This window comes from Triturus cristatus, chromosome 1_2 (genome assembly GCF_964204655.1).
Source record: "Triturus cristatus chromosome 1_2, aTriCri1.1, whole genome shotgun sequence".
Taxonomy (NCBI): Eukaryota; Metazoa; Chordata; class Amphibia; order Caudata; family Salamandridae; genus Triturus; species Triturus cristatus.
Genome location: NC_140580.1, coordinates 280271216 through 280289536, shown reverse-complemented (window position 1 = coordinate 280289536; position 18321 = coordinate 280271216). Strand labels below are relative to the sequence as shown.

Below are 18321 nucleotides of genomic sequence, written 5' to 3'. Positions count from 1 at the left end.
CCGCGGTTTCTCCACGGGGGGGGGGGGGGGGGAAGCATTGCATTGGGCCCCACAAGGCCTTTATATGGGGCGCATGGTCCTAGTTGTTGTGGGGCTTCTCTGGAGGTTTTGCGACACGTCTTCCCTTTCTTGAGGGAGATGTTAAGTGAAGCGGTGTGGTTTTCACCCCATTAGGTGGCGGGGAGCGCGCATGTCTCTCGAGTAGGAGGTGCACCCCTCCCCTTGCATTCCTGGCATTCCTAGTCAGGTGTCTCATCGCTTCTGACAGTTTCCTCTTCCACTGTCAGGGATGGGCTGTCAATAGCTCATATAAGCAGTTTGTCTGCAGAGAGATTATTTTCTACATGGCCAGTATATTTAAAGGCTGTGTAGAACAAAGATTGTTAATAAGCATTGGCTAAGGCAAAATTTAACCGGGCCGGCTAGGGAGTGTTTGATGCTACTTTTGATATATTCCTGTAATATTGACCTCTACCTTTCACCTGATCAACCATGGCAGGTGAGTTTGATGCCTATTGGGAGTTTGTGAAGGAGGAGCAGTCACTGCTTCCTATTCCTAAGGAGCTAATGGATGCCACAGATGCATCCCTAGAGAGGGTGGTCTCTACGGCCCAGCTACCCCTGAGCCAGCAAATCCTTGAAATGGCGGTAAGGCACAGCGTATTACCCCCAACTGGGGAAGGCCAGAGGCTTCAGCATCCTTTTGGCACACGGTGAGCACCTAAAGGCAAGAACAAGGCCAGACTGAATGTACATGTTAGAGAAGCCACTACCTCATCTGATGCCTTCGAGAGACTGCACCAGGCCTTCCTAAAAAGGTATCTAGACACACAGGAGGCAGAGGATGATTCCCAGCCGGGTTATACTCCAAGGACGATTTCTGGACCAGATGCCTGAGCAGATGACAATACCGGGTACGACAGTGATACCCCTGATACCTCTGATGGGGATTCGGGCGATGAACCAGGCCTGTGTAGACCCTGGAAACTGGAGGGTGGTGCCAAGATATCCAGTCTAAAGGAGTCAGATGACCATGGCTCCGCGGGGATACCGGGTATGTTGAACCTGGAAGACATTTATCATCCCAGCTCTGCGGACTGTGTTCTGGCACCAAAAGTAGCCCGCTATGTGGCCAGTCTCATCAGGAAACCCATGGTCCAGGGCCGCCTGAGGGCGGAATGCCCCAGGCCCTCATTGGCCAAGAAGGTGGCGAGTACCCCAAACATTAATGCCAGGATGGGGACATTCATCACTAAGTTCGTCAAAGACCCTAAGAAGGGCCAGGTCCATTCTTGGCTTTCCTGTCAGGATAAGGTCTTAGATGTTTTTGGGCCGCTTGGTGAAATATTGGAAATGGTGAAAGATGCCAGGGAGTCAGGCCATATGATCGATCCTTCGATTCTGTCAGGTTGGGCTCAGAGGGCCCTTTGTTTCTTGGGTAATGTGAACTGAACAATATCAACTAAGTATCAATATTCCTTGTTTTTTTTTGTCCTCATACCACCATTATATGCAAAATAGTAGCCTGTCAGCCAGTCTGTACCTCCCCAGGCTTTTGCGATATTTCATTAGCTCCTGCGCTCAGTCCCTTCCAGTGTCCTGGCTGCACAGACCACGCAGGTGTAATCATTGGACAGAAGGGGTTACACATTTATGTCTCCATCCCATTTCTGGAAGGCCGCCCATATCTAAGAGTGTGATCGTGTATTGGACTCCAAATCAATATCTGTTTTCGCCGTTCTTCTTACTGCTCGTAACCAGTCCATCCCTTGTGGTGGAAAAGGTTCAATCCATTTCTTGCAAATTTCCCGCCTAGCAAGAAGGATTAGATAGAATAGCAAGGCCTGTTTATCCCCAGTAAAGTAATTACATAACTGATCTGTTACCCCGAGCATTACTAGTAAAAGGTTTACTTCGATGTTTGTATCAAGGATTTCATTAATTATCCTTCCGACCTCAGACCAATACTCTTCTAAGAGAGGGTATTCGATAAACATATGCTTATCTTTAGCACTGACCAATCTGCACCTACGATATTTGGGGGGAACATCAGTTACAAACGTTGCTAGTTTTTGTGGAGTCCAATATAGTCTATTTGCCGTAAAGAAATGATTTCTCTTCAAGTTTGATGGTTTAACTGTTTTGTAGAGCAGCTTAAAGGAAAGATGCCATACTTTTTGTGGATCAGGAATCTGTATCGCCTCATCCCATATTTTGTAGGGGGCTTTGGTTTTTTCCTCCTCGGAGGTCAATAGTGCATTTGAACCGGGACAAGGATCTTACTCCATAAAACTTCCCATGGGACCACTTCATTCATCAATATCAAGTCCCCCCAAACCTCTATTCCTGCCCTCCTAAGTGGGACGCTCAATTAGTCCTGCAAACATTCGGGCGTACCAGGTGAGTCCCATATTGGGGCCTCACCTGAATAATATCCGATTCCTAAAATGTTCCTAATCTCAACCCACAAGATCAAAGCTTACTTCAACATTTTTAATTTTATTTTTTTGAAACATTTCTGTGCACCAAACTTAAACAGAAATCCCTTCCCTCCCCACTCTTTGATAACTTCTTCACACAAACCACCCCACACCCTGTGCATAATAAAATCCTACCTTTTTTAACTGGAATGCCATGCAGTATAGTTTTAAATCTGGTAGTGCAAGCCCTCCTTCTGCCAATCTACGTCTAAGTTTTTTCCAGGACATGCGTGCTCCCCTATCTGCCCAAACAAAACTGCTCAATTTACCCTGTACTCTATCAATTAGCCTGCTCGGGAATGTTAGAGGTATGCAATTAAAAAGAAATGTGAGTTTCGGAGGAATGACCATTTTAATCAGATTAACCCTTCCATATATCGTCAGAGGAAGATTCTTCCACCTTTCCAAATTTTTTACAATTTCCTTTATAATTCTTTCCAAATTATGCTGTGGGACGTCCTGCACTGCATTGAGGATGTTAATACCTAAATATCTAATCTCTGTCTGTACACTCCCTCTCTCTATCCGGGATATTCCAGCACATAATCCTGTTTTTTTGTCTGTTTACCAGGTACCCAGACAGGGCCCCAAACTCGTCTGCCAGTTGCTCAACCCTTGGAATCGTTATAACCAGGTCTGATGTATATATAATTAGGTCATCCGCGTATAATGAGATTTTTTTCTCGAACCTTCCTATACGGAAAGCCTTCACCTGGCTATCTTGATGGAGCGCCTGGGCAAATGGCTCGATATATAGATTGAATAGCAGGGGAGAAATTGGGCAGCCCTGTCTTATCCCTCTAGTAATCTCGAAACTCTTAGTAAGGACTCCATTTAAAAGAATCCTAGCTGTAGAGTTGTTATATTGGGTTTTTATTGTAATTATAAAGTGGGGTCTGATCCCCATATGCTCTAGGACTACCCATAAGTATTCCCAACAAACTCGATTGAACGCCTTAGCGGCGTCCAATGTGACCACCGCCAAGGAGACAGATCTTTCTGTCACTATATTGATGCACCCTATTAGTTGTTGGGTTAAGTCACACATTTGCCTTCCAGGGATAAACCCCTTCTGGTCCTCATGTATTAGTTGAGGGATTACTCGAGATAGTCTCCCTACCAAAATGCTGACAAAGATCTTATAGTCAGCATTTAGCCGGGAGATTGGCCTATAAGATTCTGCTTTGGTGGGATTCTTAGCAGGTTTCAAAATTAAAACCACAGAGGCTTCACGCCATGATTCTGGAGCCTGAACTCCCCCTCCATATATCTGATTAAACAGCATCTCCCAGACAGGTAATATTTCATCAGCTATATTTTTGTATACTTCTGCCAGGAGAGCATCTAGCCCTGCCGCCTTCCCATTTTTAGACTTTTTTATTGCTCCTTTTATCTCTTCTTTCGTGATTGGAGCTTCTAGAATATCTTTCCCCTCTTTACTCAGTGATGGAAGATCAAGTATACTAAGCCAGCATCTGGATTTTATAAGGTTAGCAGTAATATTTTCCTTGTATAGCTGTGAAAATATTGTAACTATGTGCTCCTGCATAGAATCCCAACTATCCAGCTTTTCTCCTGATTCGCTTTTTAACTCTTATGTCATTTCTTGACCTTTCCACTCTTGCTTTCCAAGCAAGCAGGGCTCCTGCTTTCTCCCCGTATTCAAATTCTTTTATATTCGCCGCTTGCGATCTAGCTTTACACTTTTGATCTATTTTCATTTTAAATTCCAATTGTACCTTGTACAACCTTTCTTCCGTCATCGCTTTTTCTTCCTCTGAGCTCATCGAGTGTAAGGCCTCCTCTAGAATCCCAATCTCCTTTTCACTGTTCTCTAATTCTATACGTGCTTTCTGATTTTATAATGAGTTTAGACTTTTTAGAATTCCTCTGATATATGCCTTAAAGGCATCCCAAACAATATGCGAGGAGGCAGTGTCTTGGTTATTTGCAAAATATTCAGTCGCTGCTTCCTTTAAGGCTTTCTCCACCCCCTCTTCTAATAATAATGCCCGTCTTAAGGTCCATCTCCTAGGTGGTTGTGGCCTCTGAGCTTGTACAGTTACCATTACTGGTGAATGATCTGATATATGAACAGGGAGATGTTTAATCTTCTTAATATTTACTGAAAATTATCTATCAACTAAAAAGTAATCATGTCTTAAAAAGTGGTGATGTTTTTTGCTATGTTATGTGTAGCCCCTTGTTTTACCCTTCAAATGCCTCCATACATCGACTAAGTTAAAATCGGATATCATGCTTTTCAAAGCGTTCCTCATTCTAGGGACATATATGTTCTCTCTTCTTGTAGACCGGTCTAACACAGGGTCTAATAGAACATTAAAATCACCACCTACAATTACGGGGACTGAAATTGCTGCCATCCTCAATTCTAAGTCAGCAATATATTGAGGATTATCCTCATTAGGACCATAATAACCGATACATAAAAAATCCATATCAGCCCACCTTACTCGGGCTGAGGCCCACCTACCTGAACTATCTGTGCTTGACTCTTTCATTTCTATTCCACAACCGCTCTTAATCAGAATGGCCACACCCTTGCAGCAAAATGATTGATCTGAGGCGACAAAATTTTGCAGCCAACCACATCTCCCGAATAATTCATTACTCTCATGTGCCAAGAGGTGTGTCTCCTGTAACATCATTACCTGTGCCTGGCTATTTTTTAGATTCTCAAGTATTCGCCTCTGCCTAGGTTTAGACCTCATACCATTCACATTCCAGGTAAGAATTTTAATACTCGGGATATTGATCAAAATCATCTTTCTTAATAGGTTCTTTTCCTGGTTTCATTCCTGTTCTGAGAAGGTAATCCTGCATAAAGGGTGTTGAGAACTTTTATTATTTTTTCCTTTTTTCCCCGTTGCTCCCCACCCGTGCACCCGAACCACCCCCCCTCCCCTCCGCTACTGTGCCCCCCCGAGGAACCCTCCCTACATTACTAGGCATAACAATGCCTTTAGGCGGACAATCTGGAGGAGTTGACACACAACTTATTTGTACATTGTTAGGATGCTGGAGAGCTAGAAAGCTATTTTTTACTTTGACGCATTCTCATTGCACATTCTACTTATGAATGCCTCAACATCGTCCACTGAGCGGTAGTTATACATTTTCTTATTTCACATCATACAGAGCATAGCGGGGAATTTTAACTGCACTTTCGCTCCCAGCCTTCTAAGCTCTTCCATCTTTCCGCCTAACTCCCACTGCTTTTGTTCTGTAACCCTGCATACATCAGACCTAGCCACAAAGGAATAGCCATTAAACAGGTGTGGGCCATTTTTTAAAGCACTGCTAAGTATCTCCTCCTTGATGTTAAAGGAAAGGAAATTTACCAAAATCTTTCTGGGTTTGGTTCTCTGTGGGTTACGTCGAAACGGCTCTCTGTGCGCCCTCTGTATTTCACTCTCAAGATTTATTTCCGCATTATCCTTAAAAATCGTTTCTCGAAGAAGGCCAATTATAAAAGTCTTCATATCTACCCCTTTTTCGTTTTCAGGAATATTTAGGAACCTTTTACTATTCCTCCGAGAATGATTCTCAATTCTCTCTATATCGTCTCTTAGTATCTGGTTTTGTTTCCCCAAATTAGAGATCTCAGTTGTGTTTTTCACAACATCCTGTTTAACAGCACTCACTTCTTCCTCCCAAATTTTTGTGCGAGTCGTAACCTCATCCAACTTCTGAGCCAATACTGAACAAGATGCTTGTATACCTAGTTGGTTAGCCTCTGACACCTCAAAGCGCTCTTTAATATCTTTCTTCAGCTCCAATAGGATACTAGCCAATGAAGTCTCTGTCTCTAATGCTCTTCCTTCTGGGTTATTTGTACAGTCCTGGTTATCCCCATTCAATTCTAGAGCTGATGCAAGTAATTGTAATGGTAATAGTCCTTCCGACTCCTCAGCTGCTGTTAAAACTGAATATTTATTGCTGATTGGAATTGTTTTTATATCCTGCTGCGGGACCCTACTCTCCCCTCCTAAAACACTCAGAGGGCCCTTTCCCGCAGTGGCCTCAGTATCGCTGACTTTCGCCAAACTACCATCACGCACCATTGTAACTTCACATATGCACTCTTCAGGGTGAGAACTTGCACTCACTGCATTATCCTTCTGCATATTTGGGAGTACACGAAAAAAAGATTTAAGTGAAGGAGTCACTTTTACTCTCGCAGTTGTAAGGCAGGATTTCTTTATATTCCTTCCCTCACTGGTTTTCCTCGCGGTCTCCCCAGTCCCTCTGCTTTGAAAAAAAAACCCTTGTCGCCCTCTTTTCGCTTTAGTTACAGTCTTCGCCCCTTGTGGTATATCAGGCAGAGCATCTGGTAAAGTGGGAAGAAATCTCTTACCTCCGATGTTTCTGGTCCTCAGTGTGTACCTGGAGGGGGCCTCACCTTCCTTGAGGGTCTCTCTCTCTCCATATGCAGGGGACTTCCTCCCCTCTCTCTTAATCCACACTCTATCTTAATCCACACGTCTGCAACCCCCACTCTAACGGAGCCTCTCCTTTCAGCCCCCACCTGATGCAGGGAAACCCTGCTTGTTCTGCCTCTGCCCCCAAAGCCAGCCCACCAGATCCGCCGGAGGTTCCCTGCTGCCTCTCCCCAGCGCGACAGTTGCGCTCCGCGCTGTGCTCTTCCTGGCTCCCAACCGAGCTCCGTAAGCATTGCCCGGTAAGTGCCTTTTTTCCTCTTTAGCGGGTAAAAAACAACGTTATGACAGCTTTGTTCCACTTCGCCGTTTTTGCCGCTCGTTCTCTCGCCAGCCCTCCAGCAATTGAAGATCCTCCGGACCGCCGCCTACGGCCGCTAGCATCTAGCTAGTGGCCGCCATGTTCCTTGTTGATAAAAATTAAACTTAGGCTAGGTGAATTGGCCACCACTGAAGCCGGTCCGGTGGCGAATGGAGGTCTCTTCGGAGAACCTTATATCAAGGAGTTCTCACACTTTGTCAATACCTTCTCACTTCTGGACAAGGACCAACAGGCCATAAAGAAGGTCTATAGCCAGCAAATCTTTGAATGGGCCAGAAGACGAAAGGAGCACTCCTCCAGCCACTTGTATAACTCCAACCCCCATAAACTCCAAGCAAGATGTCCTATCCAGTGGCAAGACCAGATGCAATTTGGAGGGCTCTACCCCTCAAGAGGTTGTGGCAGGGGACGTGACGGCACAGGAAACTTCTGCAGAGCCAGCAACTCGCCAGGTGGCACCACCGGTAAGCGATATCCCTTCTTCACTACCAGGGGAGGAGGAAGATTACAATGGTTCAGCCACAAATGGGTGTCCATAACATGGGATACATGGGTGCTTCAAACCGTGAAAGGCTTTCACAAAGAATTTTACAGTAAACCCCACCAAAACTCCTGATTCCATCCTTTAGTCTTCTCACAAGAAGGGACATAGGTGGTAAACAGAGAGGTGAGAGACCTTCTCGAGAAAAGAGCCATTATACATTTGACTCTCCATCCCAGGGGTTTCTTGTATAATATTTTTATGGTCAAGAAAAAAGACAAGGGATTCAGATCAGTCATAAATCTCCGAGACTTCAATCGATCGTGGTATACCATAATTTCAAAATGGAGGGCATCCACCTCCTAATAGATGTTCTGCTGCCCAACGACTGGTTGATACGGCTTGATCTGAAGAACGCCTACCTCACCATCCTGATTTTTCCTCCCCACACACTGTTCCTACAATTTGAGTGGGATGGTCAAATCTTCGAATTCACATGTCAGCCATTTGGTCAAGGTGTTGAGGCCAGTTATGGAAGGGCTCCAGGTGCGGAGAGTGCAGCTATTAGTGTACCTGGACGACATCCTTCTGATGCACCAGAATAAATCTGTTTAACTCACCTGATTGGAACTGTCCTATGATTGCAACCAATAAAATGAGGGGAGGATATGGTGGTCTCAGCGAGCTATTTTGTTCAGTGCCTATGCAGAAGGTCGTTCCAGCCCGAAACGCGTCAGGCCAAAGCTGGGGGAGCTGGATGCCTCGAATCTGCCCAGCTTGTGCATGGCAACAAATCCGACCAGCGAGTGCACCTCAAGAAAAAGGCAACCCTTTAGTTTTTGATAATGTGGTCCTGCCTGAGCCACGAGTGAGCACCGCCGCAACACCTGTGCGGTTAGGCCGCTGCGTATTGGAGCAGCGAAATGCTTGAGCAGGACGGAGCCAACAAGCAGCAGTGTGGGACATTCACGTTTTCCCGGGAAAATCTTTTTTTAATATGGACACCATGGCAAGTAACCCACTGGGGTATTATAATGAGGGGACTACCAGCCCCACAGTCCAACATGTTTTAACTCACTTGAGTGGAACTGTCCTATGATGGCAACCAATAACATGAGGGGATGATATGGTGGTCTCACTGAGCCATTTTGTTCAGTGAATATGAAGAAGGGCGTTCCAGCCCAAAACGCGTCAGGCCAAAGGTGGGGGAGCTGGATGCCTTGAATCTGCGCAGCTTGTGTGTGGCAACAAATCCGACCAGCGAGTGCACCTCAAGAAAAAGGCAACCCTTTATTTTTTTTATATATATATATATGTATATATGTATATTATCTACTGGCGGTCGCCAGTAGATAGTTATAGTTAGGACCGTGTTTCCATAGGAAATCCGCAACATTCTATTTGGAATACCTTTGGCACCGGTTGACGCAAAATTTTCAAAATAGGTGGGGCGCTCCGCTCCGCTCCTACCCTGAAAGTCTCGGGGGGATTCGTCAAGCGGGGGCTGAGAAAAAAAGGGGGTCCCAAAACGCGTTTTCCCCATGCAATTTTCCATAGGGACCTTTAGTCCAAGGTACAGCCCGAACATCTGAACAGAATTACTTGAAATTTGGCAGAGAGGTAGTCTTCAGGTCAGGGAAGTGCCTTTTGCAGGTCTGGTGTCAATCTGTTCAGTAGTTCCTGAGAAAATCAAAAGTAAAATCATATACATATGTGGGCGGAGCCTAACCACACATCTCATCCTGAGATCTGATTGGCTGTCAGCACTTCATCCAAGAAGTGTTGGCAGCCATCTTGGGACCAATATACATGATAGCACCTCATTAAAAAGCATTGCAGTTAATAGAAGGTTTTAAGACTTTAGTTACATTATAAATCATTTGTTGAAGGTACCATACTCATTTTAGGAATTGTGGTATGTTCTAAGGTGATTTCACCATGTGAAAAAGCCTTCTGCTAGGATATCATGATTGAGAAAAAAATATTTTCTCATGCTTTTCCCACAGAGGTTTGGAAGGTGATCTATAAGCTAAACTGAGAGCTTATTTTCTGTAAATTCACATTATCTTTCTCAGTCATGTGAGAATGAAGTCTGACATTCTCAGTAAAACATGTACATCCAACAAGGGCAGAGACTGTCAGTTGATTCCTTTGTGTTCTACTGCAGCTTCCCAGAGTGTTCCAAAGAACAACTAGAGCGCTAACAGTCCTACTTATGATAAACATATGGCACACCTGAACCCATCTTGCTTGGATTAAAGTGGTAACTCTTAAAACATTTAATTTAAAAAGGAACAAAATGAGGGGGTTCATTTTTCCATAAAAAGTATGATTAGTGCTGCAGAAAGAAAAATTAGGGCACATTTTGAGTGACTTCTCAAATCCTCTTCTATTTCATTAAAAAATTCTGACATGCAGACTGAAACATGCACTTTCAATACCAGCAGCAGTTTTTCCTGGTGAGCAGTAGCTTTACTACAGAGATCTAATGAGCAAAAAGAGTGCTAACATTCTGAATTTATGGCAAATGTGTGACACATCTGAATGCCTTCTTGATGGAATCAAAGTAAAAAACTGAAAGTATTTCCTACTGAGGAGACTGCAGTAAATGAGGAAATTAGGAAACTTCATAACAAATAAGTCTCCCAAGATGGCCACCAGAGACAAAAGAGCCCAAATGTAGCCCAAATATCACCCAGATGTAGCCCAAGTATAGCCCAATGACAGAATGTCCCAGAGTGTTCTTAAAAACAACTAGAGAGCTTACTGTCTTCATTATGACAAAAGTATGGCACACCTGAAGCCATCTTGATTGGAATAAACTGGTAACACTTAAAACATTTAATTTAAAAAGGAACACAATGAGGGGGTTCATTTTGCCATAGAAATTATGATTAATGCTGCAGAAAGAAAAATTAGGGCACATTTTGACTTCTCAAATCCTCTTCTAATTCATAAAATAATTCTGACATGCAGACTGAAACATGCACTTTGAATACCAGCAGCAGACTTCCCTGGTGAGCAGTAGCTTTACTACAGTGATCTAATGAGCAACTAGAGTGCTAATATTCAGAATTTATGGCAAATGTGTGACACATCTGAATGCCTTCTTGATGGAACCAAAGTAAAAAACTGAAAGTATTTCCTACTGAGGAGACTGTAGTAAATGAGGAAATTAGGAAACTTCATAACAAATAAATCTCCCAAGATGGCCACTAGAGACAAAAGAGCCCAAATGCAGCACAAATATCACCCAGATGTAGCCCAATGACAGAAGTTTTGATTACATCAAGATGAGGTCAGGCGTTCCACACTTTTGTAACAAATAAAGAATGTTAGCAATCTAGTTGTTCATTGGGATACTGTTGAGAGGCAGAGGCCAGGGGCACGGACTCTGAAAATTGAAGGCAGGTAGGAGAGGCAGATGCAACAATTTGACCACACTGGGCAGGCAGGAAGGGCAGTGGCAGCACAACAGACTATGGAGGGCAGTGGAAAGGGGGGCAGGGGCAACAAACCAACAATACAGGACTGGCAAGAGAGGCTATGGCAATATAATAGACCATTGTGGGCAGAAGGAAGAGGCAGTTGTAGTACAACCATACATGCCAACAGACCCGATTCAGCCAGGAAACGTCCAATGTTTTTAAGCTCAAATGGGCTTTACTTTATCTGTCTCCTATCCACAATCTCCTCTTTTTCAATGTAACTCAAAGGGGAATATCAATACCCCAGTTTTTTTTCAAAATCTCCCTCTTACCAAGTTAAAAATGTTCGCAAGTATGGTACATTGGATCATGGTAGGCAGGAGGAATTGGGGTAGGGACATGGACTCGGATAACAGAGGACAGGAGGGACATGGAGAGGTGCACCAAACTGACCCTGCAGGGCAGGCATCAGGGTTTGCAGCAGCACAATACACCACACAGGGCATGCGGGACGGGAGTGCAGCACAACAATCCATAGAAAGCAAGAGGGAGGGGACAGGACCATGCACATGGACAACAGAGAACAGAGGGGCAAGAGGCAATGGTAGCTAGCTGACCATAATGGACAGACAGGAGAGAAAGCTGCAGCATAACAGACCATAAAGGGCAGGAGGCATTACAATGGAACAGACAAGCCAGGAGGGAGGGAGTAGGGGTCTGCACATGTAAACAGAGGGCTGGGGGCAAGGGGGCAGGGCAGGAGCAGCAAGATAGCCATGGAGGTCATTGCAGGATGGGCACTAGAAGCAAGACACACCATGAAGAGCAACACTGAGACTGTGATGGCATACACACAGACCATGGAGGGAAGGTGGGAGGGGGTCAGGGGCAGCTAACTGACCACACAGGGAAGGTGGGAGGGGCCATGGCAGCACAGAAGACCATGCATGGCAAGTGGGAGGGTTAGTGGCAGCACAATGGCTATGATGGGCAAGAAGGAAGGTGCAGGGGCATGCACAAAGGACGATGGAGGATAGAAGGGAGGGTCAGGACCTGCGCACAGACAAGAAAGTTCAGGGGAAGGGGCCTCACAACAGACCGCACGGGGCAGGCAGGAGGAGCAGTTGCAGCACAACAGACCAGGGAGGGCAGAAGCGTGTGGCAGTACAATGGACCATGTAGGACAGGAGGAAGAGGATAGGGGCATGGCATGTGGACAGGCAGGGTGGAGGTGGCAGGGACAGGTTACAGTCATCTGACAATGCTAGGCAGGTGGGAGGGGAGTGGCAGCTCAACAGAACACTCAGAGTAGATAGGAGTGGCAGGTCCATGGAACATGGTGGGCAAAAAGGATGGAGCAGGGGCATGCGCAAAGACATCGGAGGGCAGGCGGAAGGAGAATAGGGGCAGCAAGCTAAGCACAGAGTTTAAGCAGTAGGTCAATGATGGGGCATAGAACTGGGCAATGGAGGGCAGGAGGAGTGGACTGGTACATCATACTAAATTGAGGGCAGTGGCAGCACATCAGACCATGCATGGCAGGAGGGAGGAGGCTAGTCCATGGATTCACACAACAGAGGATAGGGAGGAGGGGGATGGGGCAGCAAGCTAACTGTTCAGAGAAGGCGTGTATTAGGAACTTTATTGTTTTTAAAACGTGTGTCTGTGCGAACTACTTAAAATATGAACAAGTATGCAGCATAATCTCACTTTTATTCAGGAAGAAGAGGACGTTTGTGACTGTGACTCCGGGCTCACTTTGCAGAAACACCCCCTGACCCTCCACCCCCTATCGCAAAATGTAATGCCCGTGAAAAGGGTAGGTGAACACAATGTTATATAGAACATAGTCCTGAGAGCACGATTGAAAATGAAAACTAGATATAGTGTATGGTATAAACTATGCACCAAAAAGTGTGATATAAGATGAACCGGGCGTGAAATATAATATGTAATACATTGTGCGCAATTACAGATTCATTGGAGAGCCCGAGATAGCACAGGCACTAGCGCGTGCTATGCGATATGCGCCTTGGAGTGTAATATGCACAGGGCAGTGTTGTGTAACCTAACTAGTCTCTAAAGTTGTAATATAAAATATGTGCTGAGGAGTGTAACGTTGCATATGCACTGTGACAAAGATATGGATCCCAGATTGTAATATGTATGGCATAGCACTGTGCGTTATAACATAGGCATCGAGGAAGGCACGTTAGATGGGGCAATATAACCCGTGCGAAGACAAGTGTGGCATGACATATTCACGGGGTGGTGTTACAGTGCACATGGGCTAGAGAGTGTCATAGTATATGCACTAGCTAGTGGAATACAACACAGAGGTGTGTGGCACTCAGCAGGCAATGGTGGGTGTAACACAGCATTGGGCTCTGCCAGGAGCGCGCTGTGACTCTCAAGTGATGTTCGTCCCCTTTCCAGAGAGTAAAATAAAAAGTATTACACATCCGGCAGTGGATGTGTGTTTTATTAACCGTGAGGGGGGTTTCTTGCATAGTTTTGGTCGAATTTTTGTCGAATCCCCTTTGAATGGCTTGGTGTGCATGTGTATTAAATGTGCCCGTCAATAGCTACCCATGTTTGTATAAATAAACGACAAGGGTATCTACCGGGATTAGGCACGGTAGGGCATCAGACATGTCAGAGCTTCACTAGTGGTGTAAATACATTCCACGTGGATTCATTGTATGCATAGTCGCCTTTTAATGAATATCACGCAAATCGTCATGGTGATAGGTACGTACGGTTTGTCCAGCATGTCCTAGGTGTGTCTATAAATATATATTTTTTAAAAATAATAAAAAACAGTGGCCGGCCCTGGGGATTGGGGTCAAAAAAATATAATTAGGAGACAGGCCCTGGGGGGTGGGGTCATCAGGGCCAATAAATTAGAATAAGAAGGGGAACCACACAGCCCCCCTTCTTAAAAAATTAAAATAAATAAAAGACTGGCATCGTGCCGGAGGCCACGCCCCCTCCTTGCAGCACTCTGCAAATGCGCCCCCTGGCGAATTGTAAGTTGGGGAATTAATTCCTCTTCAATACTGAGGGTCCCTGAGGGCCAACTAGCCCAACAGGCATCTCCAGTATGCGCCAGGGAGCTGCGCTGTAGACAGGTGTTCTGAGGCCAAGCCCCTTTTTACACCTCTCTGCAACGCAGCTCTGTGGCGCTTACTGGAGGTACCTAGTGGTCTAGTTTGACCCTAGGGACCATTAGGATTCAAGGGGACTTAATCTCTCAACTTAGAACAGCCACAGGGCGCGTTTACACAGTGGTGAAGGGAGGGGACGGGGCCTGAGGTGACGTGTGCAAACACGCACTATGGCACGTTTTAAATTGGGGATATAATTTCCCTTCAATACTGAGGGCCCCTGGGGGCTAACTAGCCCACCAAGTGCTTCCAGTAAGCGACACTGAGCTGCATTGCAGAGAGGTGGTCCAGGCCGTGCCACTTTTTACACCTCTCTGCAACGCAGCTCTGTGGCACTTACTGGAGGTACCTAGTGGGCTAGTTGGACCCTAGGGACCCTCAGGATTCAAATGAACTTAATCTCCCAACTAAAAACGGACACAGGGCGTGTTTACACAGTGGTGAAGGGAGGGGACGGGGCCTGAGTTAACGTGTGCAAAAACGCCCTGTGGCCTGTTTTAAGAGGTAGTTTTAATCCCCCTGCCCTATTATATACTAGGGGCTTACAGAGGAGGTCATGCTAATCACAGGGGGACCCCAACGCATAGTGTTCCCTAGTGTATGTAGGTGGTTTCACTGTATTCTGAGTGTCTTTTAACATAGCACTGGCTCTAGGACTGGTTAGTCAGACTCAGTTACCACCAGTATCCGTCTGAAAAAGTTGAGGGTACAGGATGATTTTGCAACAAGGCTTCTTTCTGCTCTTCTTTTTGTTCTTTCTGCACGTTATCCTTCTTCCTGCACTTTTCTTCGTCTTTGAGGACTTCTGTTGCTTCTTTCTGCACTTCTTTTTTTTCTTTCTGTGCATTTTTTCTTCTTTCTTCACATGTCCTATCTCCGTAGGCATAGTTAGAAATTAGCATTTAAAAAACCTCAGAAATTCACTGAAAAAACCATAGGTTTCAGGGGTGTTATAGTTAGCTGGACTTTTCACTTGTACGAAACCATTGAAATTCCCCCGTTATAGTTAGTTCAGCTAACTATAACTCGCGCGCCCGCAATGCACTGCTGATGACGTCACATATTACATCACTCATGACATGGTCAGTGTCATCACTCATGACATCACTGATGACATCTCAAATGACATCTCAGAGGACATCACTGAAGACATCACTGATGACATCATCCTTGTGATAGAGTGGCAGACCTCCTCTCACCCTAATATAACCTTTGATACACACATTCAAAAATAGAGACTAAAATTTTCAAAACAATGGACATACCAATACCAGTTACAACAACCTCTTCAGTAGTTCTAAGATCCACATACACATCCACTCATTCACCAACAGTCCTATACAGTCACTCATACATGTACTCACTCATCATATGTACTCATACACCTATACATCCTGTTACACAATGCCACTCATCCATAGAGTTACTCACACACATAGTCACTCATGCTAATAAAGAATCAAACATACATTTACTTGCATATACAGTTATACACACACCACCACACTTACTTCTACGGAAACTTACACATACTTAGTCTTTTAAACAATCACTTATAGAAACACATACTTATTCATACAGGAACTCTTTCAATCTCTCACTCTCTGCTGAACTAACTATAACGGGGGAATTTCAATGGTTTTGTACAAGTGAAAAGTCCAGCTAACTATAACACCCCTGAAACCTATGGTTTTTTCAGTGAATTTCTGAGGTTTTTTAAATGCTAATTCCTAACTATAACGTGCCTGAAACCTATGGTTTTTTCTGAGAATATATATATATATATATGCATATATATTCATATATGGATTTAACTTTGCTTAAATTTACACACGTTTCGTGGTAAAGTGTGATAAAGGCATGTATGGTAAAGGCTTTATGTTGTAAAGGCACTGTGTGGTAAAGGATGCGTGGTAAATGTATCCATTGTAAAGACGTGCATTTTACTGTAACACAACCATTTTGCATAAGTCTAAAAGAGACTTCCAAGTAAACGTAATTTTAGTGGCAACACTTGGTGCAATCCATATTATATTATAGGAAAACATTGATGTTTTGACTACAATGGTTTGCACTGCCGGCAATTCAGAAGAACAGTGTCAAAACCTCAGTCTAAAGCATGTCAAGAGTAAACGGAAAGGTTTGGTAGAGAGGCTAATGACGGTCAAATGACATAAAATGCAAGGAATCTATTGTCCAGACCCAAACAACTGCTGACGGATAGCTTGAAAGAGAGCTCAAAGGCCACTCCATTCTAAGGCATGCAAAGCAAATGAGTAGCATACAAGGAGAAAAAGAAAAAAAGATTATTAGATTGTTAATATTTGAATCAGTGACCCAAAAAGCCATCTTCCTTTCAGTGTCAAAAGAGTCTGTTGCATTAGAGTGAAGACAACAGTACCTATACGTTGCTAGTATCTGCATAGTTTTGTAATTAATATTTAGAAAAGTAACAGATGAATCCAGATGATCTATCCATCCACATTCCAAGGTCAGAAGAGTCTGTTGTAGATTGGCCACTTGTGTGTTCGTAGTCAATTGTTCAATCACTTGACATTTAATCTATCAGCGTGTCCTTTCAGTTGATATTGCTCAATCAACGGAGCTTTAGTGATGCCACATCCAATCCAGCTCTTGTGTTGCAAAATCTAGCAGTGAATGTGTTGTGACGTCATTCCTATATACATCTTATCACATGGGCACCAAATGTGATAAACCACATGTTGAGAGCTGCAATTGGTATGACACGTAAGAGTAAAATGCACACTAGACAGCGTAAAAACCACGGTATTAAAGGTGTCATCACATACACTACAAGTTCCACATTTGTAATGTCCCAACAAAAAGCCAAACCATAAGCCTGAGCAATGTGGCTTTGCGGAGCTGAGGTGGTATTTTCTGGATTTTTCTCTCTAATTAAATAATGGTATTTGATATCCCTCCCTCTGTTGAAGGAGAAAAAGGGAGCTCTAGGCTCTCATCTAGTGATTGCAATGCCTTTTGACACAAACCTGCAAGTGAGTTTGATTTTATCATCATGAGAATTTGTTCAATCCTAGTAAAAGCTCATCCTCTTCACATATAATTACTTTTGCGACTCAATTCACTCCTTCACATAACAACCCCAAGAAAATTGTTCTTTCAAACTTGCAAATTTTGCAATTTTGTTATAGGTTTTGTCTGAGCCTTGGACCATGACATGTATTTCTGTTCTCCTTAGTAGCAACATTCTGGAAGTAAGCCCCTCTGGTTTGTAGATGCTTCACCTAGTACTGATTCTTTCTGCACACTTTTGGTGCCTAGTGTAGTCCTTCTTTGGGCCTGATTCCGATGCCGTTGGGAACGGCTCCCACCATCAGTCGGAGCCATTCCAACCACATCGAATTTCTTATTTGGATTTCTTTCCAACCGACCCATTAATGGGGTCCGTCGGAAGGGAATCCGAATCGGTTCTCTGAATGGCCTCCGACGGGCTCGGATAGCCCGTCCACCATTCACAAAGCCTGCAGTAATCCCTCGCCCGTCTGTTTCCGGCCGAGGGATTATGATGGCAGCTTCCCACTGCCTTGCTGTGCCAGCCTTTCCAACACAGAAAGGCATTGGAAATCTGTCTTTGGGGGCCTCCAGAAGGTGCAAGGACACTGAATGGCAGCCTTGGGGGCACCTTTGGTGCCCCCCTGTTGATCCCTGCACCCGAGGTTCCTTCCACAAGGTGCAGGGATGAACTGCAGCCCTGCTCTTTGCAATGGAGCATGCATTCCATTGGGAATGCATGCTCCCATTGTAAAGTATAGGACTGCGACCGTACAGGGTTTGTCGCATCCTATTTGCGGGGTTGGAACCGACGACAGGAGGTTGTTCGTTCCGTTCCAAACCGTTGGCGAACGGATTCCAGTGCGTCCAACATCGGAATCAGCCCCTTTGTGTCTCTCTCTGTTAGATTGCTAATTCCTACGTGTTGTTTGATGACTGTTCTGATGCTA

At 44.6% G+C, this 18321-nt stretch overlaps 1 protein-coding gene across 2 annotated transcripts in view; it reads right to left on the bottom strand.

Annotated features, from left to right (window-relative positions):
* The window catches only part of LOC146867160 (polyunsaturated fatty acid 5-lipoxygenase-like), an 854256-nt gene that overhangs the window by 136068 nt on the left and 699867 nt on the right, over positions 1 to 18321 (bottom strand). The window lies entirely within an intron of this gene.